The 8,732-nt window shown below is 39.1% G+C and overlaps 1 long non-coding RNA gene across 1 annotated transcript; it reads left to right on the top strand.

Moving 5' to 3' along the window:
* Window positions 1–7,149: 7,149 nt before the first annotated feature.
* Window positions 7,150–8,149, top strand: LOC149218222 (uncharacterized). The gene is made up of 2 exons (XR_016248614.1): window positions 7,150–7,538; window positions 7,846–8,149. It is a non-coding gene; the product is annotated as an uncharacterized LOC149218222 (long non-coding RNA).
* Window positions 8,150–8,732: the final 583 nt, after the last annotated feature.

Here is an 8,732-nt window from a genome sequence, read left to right on the forward strand (position 1 = left end):
ACATCCCCATCATCCCATGGTAGTTTCCATTGCAGTGAGAGAGCTGAGGCAAGCTCTCATCACCATGTTGACATCAAAAACAACAAAGGAAGGTATAACCATTTTCGAACTTCGAATGTTCATTTTGATTATGATCATGTTGTTAATAATGAATGAAGACAAAGGCATAAAAAAAACATGCACTTTTTGTGGTTTACCTAACCATACCTTTTCCAAGTGTTGGCAAAGAATGGTAGCACTCATGAGGCGTGAAAAACCCTCTCAACATCATGAAAAGAAACAGGTTAAGCAGGTATGGAGGAAGAAAGCCTACGGCAGTCATTGCGACGGAAATGGCCATCAGAGAACCACTTGCTGGAAGCTCCATCCAGAGCAGCTCCTTAAAGACAAAGCGTTGGTGCGTGAACCAGGACGAGCAGTTGTTCGACAAGCAAAACCACCTCAAGGAGGTGACCCATTCACATTGATCAATGAAAAATGGTTTTTTTGACATGATGTCATTTCATGGTCATTCTTTTGTAAATCATTTGTTGCATTTTAAAGTGTGAAAGTGATGATGTGTTTCCATCACTTGATCAGCAACAATGATGTCTAGCCATGTTTGAGTCGTATTTTGAGTCGCATGTTAAAGCTTTGAAAGTGATGTTATGTTTCTATCACTTGTCAAAACAATAGTGTTTGGCCTTATGTATGTAAATCATGTGTTGCAGTGAGGATGTGTTTTCCATCACTTTTTGAAGCAACCATGATGAGTTGGCCTTGTTGTCATAGCTAGGGTATTACGTCCATCTTGTTGTAAACTTGACCACTGAGGATGTGTTATAAACTCGTGGCAAGTATGGGACATTTGGGTCTTTAGTTTGTTCATGTAATTCAAATCATGTTAGTTGCAAGCAATGTACTACAGGTTGCAGAAGTAGCAAGTGTTGGTTCGTTGCTTAAGGCTCCGAAGAACAAAGGTGAAGGAGATGGAAGCGAGACCTTTCAGGACGCTTGTGATGTGGACAGGGTACAGATGAAGATGCAGATTATTTTTTTATGCTTTTGGAGGACCAAAAGCTCCTCAGTGGGGAGGATTGATCCAAGTGGCTCCAGAGAGACACACAGGACAAAGAGGGCTCAAAAATCAAAGTGTTCATAATGATTTTGACCTAGGACCAGATCGTATATCTCGTCGTCCTGATCGCGGAAGTGCGAACGGTTCGTCAAACCGAGTTCGTATGTGAAAGATAGAGCTCTTCAAAGTTTGACATGATAGGGGAAAAGAGGGGCCCATGGTGTGCCACATGGCATCCCAGTAAACAGGTGGGACCCACATGGCAGCCCATCAGCCCTTGACACTTGGCATTCTTTCATTTGTCTCCTAAACTTGCATAAGAGACAAAAATCATGGAAAATGGTTATTAAATAACTATCCAAAAAAATATGTTTTAATATATAGTTATTAAAAATAACTATATAAAACAATCAAACATATGGTTTTGGGATCAGCGGCCACAACCCTCGCCGAACCCTTTAAAACAACCATTGCATATTTAAGGCTGATAGCCATAACCCCTGCCGGCCTTATCGCAATCGCAACATACATATGGTTTCGGGATCGGCGGCCGTAACCCCCGCCGAATCGTCCTCAACAACCCTCCACACACACACACACAGATATATATATATATATATATATATATATATATATATATATATATATATATATATATATATATATATATATCTATATATATATATATATATATATATATATATATATATATATATATACACACTCAACTGTTGTATTATTCGAGGAGGGCACGGGCCACCGGCGGTGGACCCGGCCCACACCCTATCACCCAACCCGATATGTATGCCGCTGATTGCAATTATTGAAAGGTTCCGACACCGCACCGAATGTTGATTATATATCGCCGATATATATATTGGCTAACCTCATATATCGCGCCGATTAATCCGCCGCCGATATAGGCTGATCGTCGATTCATAATGTTGATCGCCGATTAATCCACCGCCGAAACAAGATAATCGCCAATTAATCTGCCGCCGATATATGCCGATCGTCAATTTATAATGCTGATCGCTGATTTATAATGTCGATTGCCAATTTAATCGGCACCGATCAGGCCGATCGTCAATATATATCGAGGAAGCCCCATCAATCGCGCCGATATATATGGAACGACCATCATATAATATGTCGACATTTAAGGCGCCGACAGCAGTTAAGGGTGCCTAATGTTAGTGCGGGGTTTATATCATTGCGATTTTATAAAACATATATATGGAGGGGTGGGATTTGATCCCCCGACCTCTCCTCAACCGTTTGCCTCTTTTACCAATACGCCAACCGCTTACCCTTGGTAAATCCGCCGAGAAAATTTATTTAAAATCAGAATTTTACTAGTGCACAGAGTTCGAGACGAAGGAGAGAGACTGCGGTATCATATTTCGAGGCAAAAGGCAGACACGACTTTTGAGGCAGTGAGTTAATTAATATTTTAATGCAGGAACCTTGAATTTTGCAAGAGGGCAAAATTTTCACTTTGTCAGAAATTGACAAATTTTATATGGTTTTTACACCTCTCACCGCCACGAGCGCAATGATGCTATCCATTTCTTCATTAGAGTTCTGCATTTTCTAGTCATTTCCAGAATTCACGTGGAACCATGATTTCAACAAAAACAGGGAGCAGAACCATGAGCCATGAAATTTTCCCAAGGAGGTAAAATTTTGACATTTCAAAATATAGTCAAGTTTATACTTGTTTTTCATGGTTTTCCGCAGGGATTGAAATGGCGAGATCAGATTCTCCATCTGAGTTGCAGATTTGCAGTCCATCCATGGAGCAAAATCTTTGAGGAATCCTAGGGGAATCTAAAAGATTCCTTGAGCCCAGAATTCTCAACTTCTCAGAATTTGGATTTTGAATAGTCAATTCAACTCTACTCGACACCACAAATCTGATGGTGTCTTCAGATTCCTTATTCTCTCATTTCTTCTTCTAGTCACTTTTCTAAGTGCCAGTGCAGATGTCCACATTCATGTGCGAGTAGCCATATTCATACGATCGATGCCTTGAGATCGATGGTCCGAGCAGCTTCAATAGTGTGACATCCACTTCTTCAGATGGCCCTTGGTTGTGAGGTATATGATGTGTTCATATACTTCTTCTTTCTGCATTATGTTGCACAGATCCTTGATTGATGTTGATGCATGATCTTGTTTATTACATGTTGTCATGATTCCTTGCTTGATTTGATGCAGAATCTTTTATGTGATGTACTTGTTGTCATAACTAATCATGTTATGCTTTCAGATCCCTTGTTGTATGTTGCTGGGATACTCTTGTTGTCATCATGCATGTGTTTTGCATTGAGATCCCTTTTGTGCCATGTTGGTGGGATGCTCACCATGCATGTTTTTGTGTCATACTGATAGGAGTTTGATTGAGAATTCCGATTGTGGAATATCTCTTAGAGCCAATCCTGCGTGAGGGAATTTTTCCTTGTATGATCGAGACATCATCTCTGTGTACATCACCATTATTGACAACACTTAATGCAACGACCTACACCATCTTGACACCGGGGCTCGGAGACGTAGTCCCTCCTACACGAATTCTACTATCAACGACTTATGTTTTCATGTGCTGATGATTTTTATGTTCCTCTTCTTTTCCGCATGCAGATGTATTCATTAATGTTCGTTTAAAATGCAATTTTAACACATCACGAAAGTAAAAGGTCTTGGAAGGGTCCTTCTTCACAACCGAACCTGGATTAGGTAGCTAGATGCCTTAGCGTTGTTTTGTGATCATCGATAGTTGATGGTGAACTTGGTTAAAACCAAGGTTATGATATTCATTGGGGTGAAGAAAACCTCAAACCTTCACTTCTGATTCAGAGGGGAGGAGATTGAGATCAACAACATGTATACTTACTTGGGGGTGCAATTCTCATGTCCCTATTTTATTGCAACCAACGCTTCATCCTCAGATCAACAAAGGATATCGATCCTTAGCCCTTCTCGAGAGACAACGCTTTCAACATCACTTCCAGGACATCTCGTCCAAGATGAGCCTCATGGACACCTTGATCCGTCCCACTGCTTTATATGGCTAAGAGATTTGGGGACCGTCTTTACTTGATTTAGATTGGGCTTCAGTTGAGAGAGTCCAGATTCTTCTTCTTCACCGCATCATTAGGTGCAAATTGACAGTACCACAAAACATCATCCTTGCAAAGTTTGGAGCTCAACCCTTTTGGCTTGAGACAATATTTAGATTGGTTTCATTCTTGCATCGTGTCCAGGGCTTTGCAGACTCGATAAAGAGTAGGGACTGATATCATTACTTGGCATATTTCTCTTCTAAGACTATTGCCCGTTCTACTCCCTGAGGCCGAGCCATATGTTGGTTTAGAGGAGTTTTAGATCTCTTAGAGTTAGTGGGAATTTAGTTGGATCATCTCCCTCCTTTCCGATATTCATTAGATGCTGATGGTCACCTTTTACCTACTAGACATGAACTAAACAAGATTATCAGGGAGGACATCTACAGGCAGTTCATCAAGGTCACTTGGGTCAATCCTCCGAGAGGGTTGCACCCAAAGATGGCCTTATAAGCTGAGCACTTCTTGGAGTTGAGAGACATGCTCATTGTTCGACCCCAGTATATGTTTCACCACTGGATGCATGCTCTTCACATTCCTATAGGCCAGTTTAGAGTAGGTTCTCATAGACTTTGGGTAGAGACTGACCACCAGGTGGATAGACTAGACAAAATCTGCCAGGTATGTCATTTACAGGAAGTGGAGACCAAGGTGCACTTCATCCTTGGATGCCCTGTCTATTACGAGATCAGAGGAAGGTTTCATTGCTTGTTCAGAGATTCCTGGACCCTCACCAACTTTTCAGGTATCTCAATCATAGATGTTTGGCCCTATATATGCAGGAGGCTCTCAGGGTCCAAGCACATATTCTTTAGCCTCCCATCAGACTAGACCCCACATAGAGGATCACGACATTTTTCAGGGTACGACCTTTAGACACGGCACCAAGAGACCGATTGATACCAGTACGTATCCGGACTCTAGATCAGTGAGGATCCGTAGGACCTCACCCCGCCACACAAGATCTCAACAATGGATTCGTCTTAGGTCCATTCCTGGGAGACGGACTAGGTCCTCCAGACCTCAGTAGCACGCGAATCCCCCAGGCAACATTTAGTGGGCAGTCTGCACTTTCCATTGACTCTTCATCAGGCCAACATACTTTGTTGAGTTTCTTCAATGTTCTTCATTCAACCTCAAATGTTAGGAGAGATGGGTTTGATCCTTAGACCTATTAGCTCCTGGATCTTCTCTCCTAGGGCCAAATGTTGATTTACTTCATGCATTTTTATCTTTTTTAGGAGACCGTTTGGTTCTCTGACTTTGTATGGACATCAATGTACTCAACAATCCCTTTGACCTACTTTGTGCTCATTAGTTGGACATAAATATAATTATCTTATCTTATCTTATCATGTTCAAATTTTATAAGGAGGAGTTGAGGATGGAAGCCACCTTCGGGGGAATTAAATTATCCTATGGGGCATCCAAACTCGACTGAGCTTTGCACAATCCTAGTGATAACATCCTACGTTAGGGTTGACCTCAACCTAAACTCAATTTAATTGAGAAAAAAAGGAAAATAAAAGAAATGGAAACAAAAAGTACAAACAACCATTTATATTTTACTAGTTTTTTTTTAATTAATTATATAAAATCTTATTCTATCTTTTACTTTCAATAATATTAGCTAATTAATTAAAAAAGCTAGGCCCATTATTTTATATATAAATACCTACCATGGCGAAAGGCAAGACCCAAGATCAAACCTAGTGCTTGCCTCTATAACAACAAGACTATATCCAACTGTTTGTAAGCCATATAACTCGTTGGAGTAATCTAGGCGAGGCCCAAGATCAAACCTAATAGTTGCCTCTATAACACCAAGAGTATATCCAAGAGCTTGTAAGCTAGATATACCAGGAATATATGAGTTAGCAAGAGCCAAGACTCCACAAGGGTGGGGGAGCCTAATACTTGAGCCTTATCATAACGAGCCAAAGATGTCCCCCTGTGGGATTTGAAACTAGGTGGAGGAGATAACATCCTATTGTGCCAACCACTCAGTTGTCCCACAAGAAGAAACTCCATACATATAATAATAATCTAATTTTATGGTCACGACCAAGCCATACACCAAATTGGTGTATGAGATCCCCTTGTTTATGGGACAAGGGAACCATTTTTGAGAAACAAATTCACTATTAAAATTTATAAAAACACATTTTTTTTGTAAGCCTGGTAGGACTCTCCGATTTTCATGTTTACATGCCCATTATTCACCTTGCAACGAGGGGAGGGTAGCACAAGATTTGAACCCAAGACTTTTGGTTGAGACTTAATTTCCACGACTGCGACTCGAACTACCCCAAGTAGAATATAAAAACACATATTTTTACTCCGATACATCTGAATTTATAATTTTTAAATAAGAAATCCATACTCTTAACAATTAGATATACTATAAACCTCTTATAAAACATTTTAATTTTTTTATAAAATTCCACTGATTAAAATTTACAACTAAATTAAAAATTTTAAATTAGGAGTGTTTGTGGGATACATGTGTGAAGGAGAGCAAATATATAACCATATTTTATCTTTTGCAAAATGCCTAGTATGAAGTTCGTATGATTTTCCAACTTATTTAATGGCAGGGAACGGTAGCATCATTATTATAATAATATTAAAAATAAAATTTAGGGTAAGCTTTATGGTTGAATACCTTATTATAATAATATTGATAATAAAATTTAGAGTAAGGTTTACAGTTAAATAAGTTACACGATCATTGGTTAAACCATATGTATCACCGATTGCAAGTAATGATATAATTGAGGTGGGATGTGAGATGACTATGATCAAATTTAGTAAATATAAATGAGAAATTAGAAATATAAAATTGGTTTCTTTTGAAGAATTATTATACCAAACAAAAAATAAAGGAATTACTAATTTTAATTTTATTTCTAATAAAGAATTCTTAAACCACTAAATGCGGCGGTGCACCCGATGAAATCATTGTAATGGATGACAGTTGTGTTTTAAAAGCAAAGATAGAATATGTAGAATATCCATGGAATGTCAGTAAAATGGCTGGTTTTAGGGTTTGTGAAGAGGAGATAGAGTAGCACTCATTCAGTTCTTGATACAGAAAAGTTGCCCGTTCAATGCTTGAAGTTGGATTTGGGCAATCATTGATGTCTACCCCTAGAATTACCGGTTTTAGGGTTTTTGAGGAGGAGATTAGGGTATCCACTGAGAAAAAGAGGAGGAGATTAGGGTATCCACTGTAAAAAATAGGAGGAGATTAGGGTTTGTGCAATCATTTATTTATTTGGGAAAAGAGTTGTGCAGGCTGTGTAGGGTAGGGCCTGTCAGCGAACGTTACGGGCACAACGATTTGGTGCGAGACTGTAAGTGTTAAAGCCAGAGTGATAGATGGAAATCTGTAAATGTTTTGTTTTGAGAAATGGTGGCAGTGATGAGACTGGAACTCATATAATCTTCACGAGATATAATCTGTGATGAGTCTTCAAGCACTTTTGAGCCACACACCCAGCAAAATTTTATTGCTGTGGTGCGCTAGTGATTTCTATCTATGACGTCTTTGTATGCTCTTTCTTTCCATTTCTTTAAAGGGTTTGATGCATTCGTTCATTATATCTGCATGCGAATGTATTCCGAAATGACTGTGATTCCTTTTATACTCTTTATTTTTAGGGTTACAAGACATGGATGTTACAGCAAAAGTCGAGTGCCGCCATTATTGTGCTGAAATGCCCTGATTAGTAGTTGTTGTGGAATCTTTTCTGTGCACTGTTATGGTTATTCATAGAGAAAGATGAATCTTATCCGTGCACTGTTAGCTTTATTCATAGAGAAACTAAATCTTTCCTGTTCACTATTATGGTTATTCATAGGGAAAGTTGTGGAAAGTTGTTGTACGTGACCCTTTAGTGAAATGGAGGGGTAATGCATTCTTATGATTGTGAAATAGCGAAATTTCATATGTATTTTATGTCGTTTAAGTGTGCTTTGGCCATCTGTCCCATTATCTGGTTTTGAAATGTCTATAGCTATTTATACCATTCTCTGGTTTTGAAATTCCAAAATTAAATTTGCTCCATTTAGTTGCAGTTCATTAGTTAGGGCACAGTTCATTAGTTAGGGTAAAGAGTAGTGCAGCTGTTTTTAATTGATTTCAGCTATTTTTCAACTAGCTATTTGAACCATTGTATGTTATCATTATTTGCTGTTTTTGAACATCTATATCATACCTGAGCCTGAATTCAAGTTTGGGTAATTTTCAACAGTTTCCAATCGTGATATTTTCCGTCTCTGAAATTTTGTTCTCTTTTGGTGGAGTTGTTTGCCAGAGCGGTTGAGTCTCTTTTGGTTGTTGTTTGCCGGAACGCGAGTTTTGCTCGGGTGTCATCTTTGTAGTGTTTAAAATCTTCTACTGTTTATGCGGATTCAGTTCAAATCAGGGTTCAAATTGACGCCCTCTTGAAAATGTGTCAAATAAGGGTTCATTCTTGTCTGGTTATGTGGATTAGGGTCAAAGTAGGGTCCATATTCATGCCCTTTCTCCTATTTTGAGGACACCA

This window comes from Pinus tabuliformis, chromosome Q, assembly GCF_031772625.1.
Source record: "Pinus tabuliformis cultivar Carrire ecotype Pingquan chromosome Q, CPIR1, whole genome shotgun sequence".
Lineage (NCBI taxonomy): Eukaryota > Viridiplantae > Streptophyta > Pinopsida > Pinales > Pinaceae > Pinus > Pinus tabuliformis.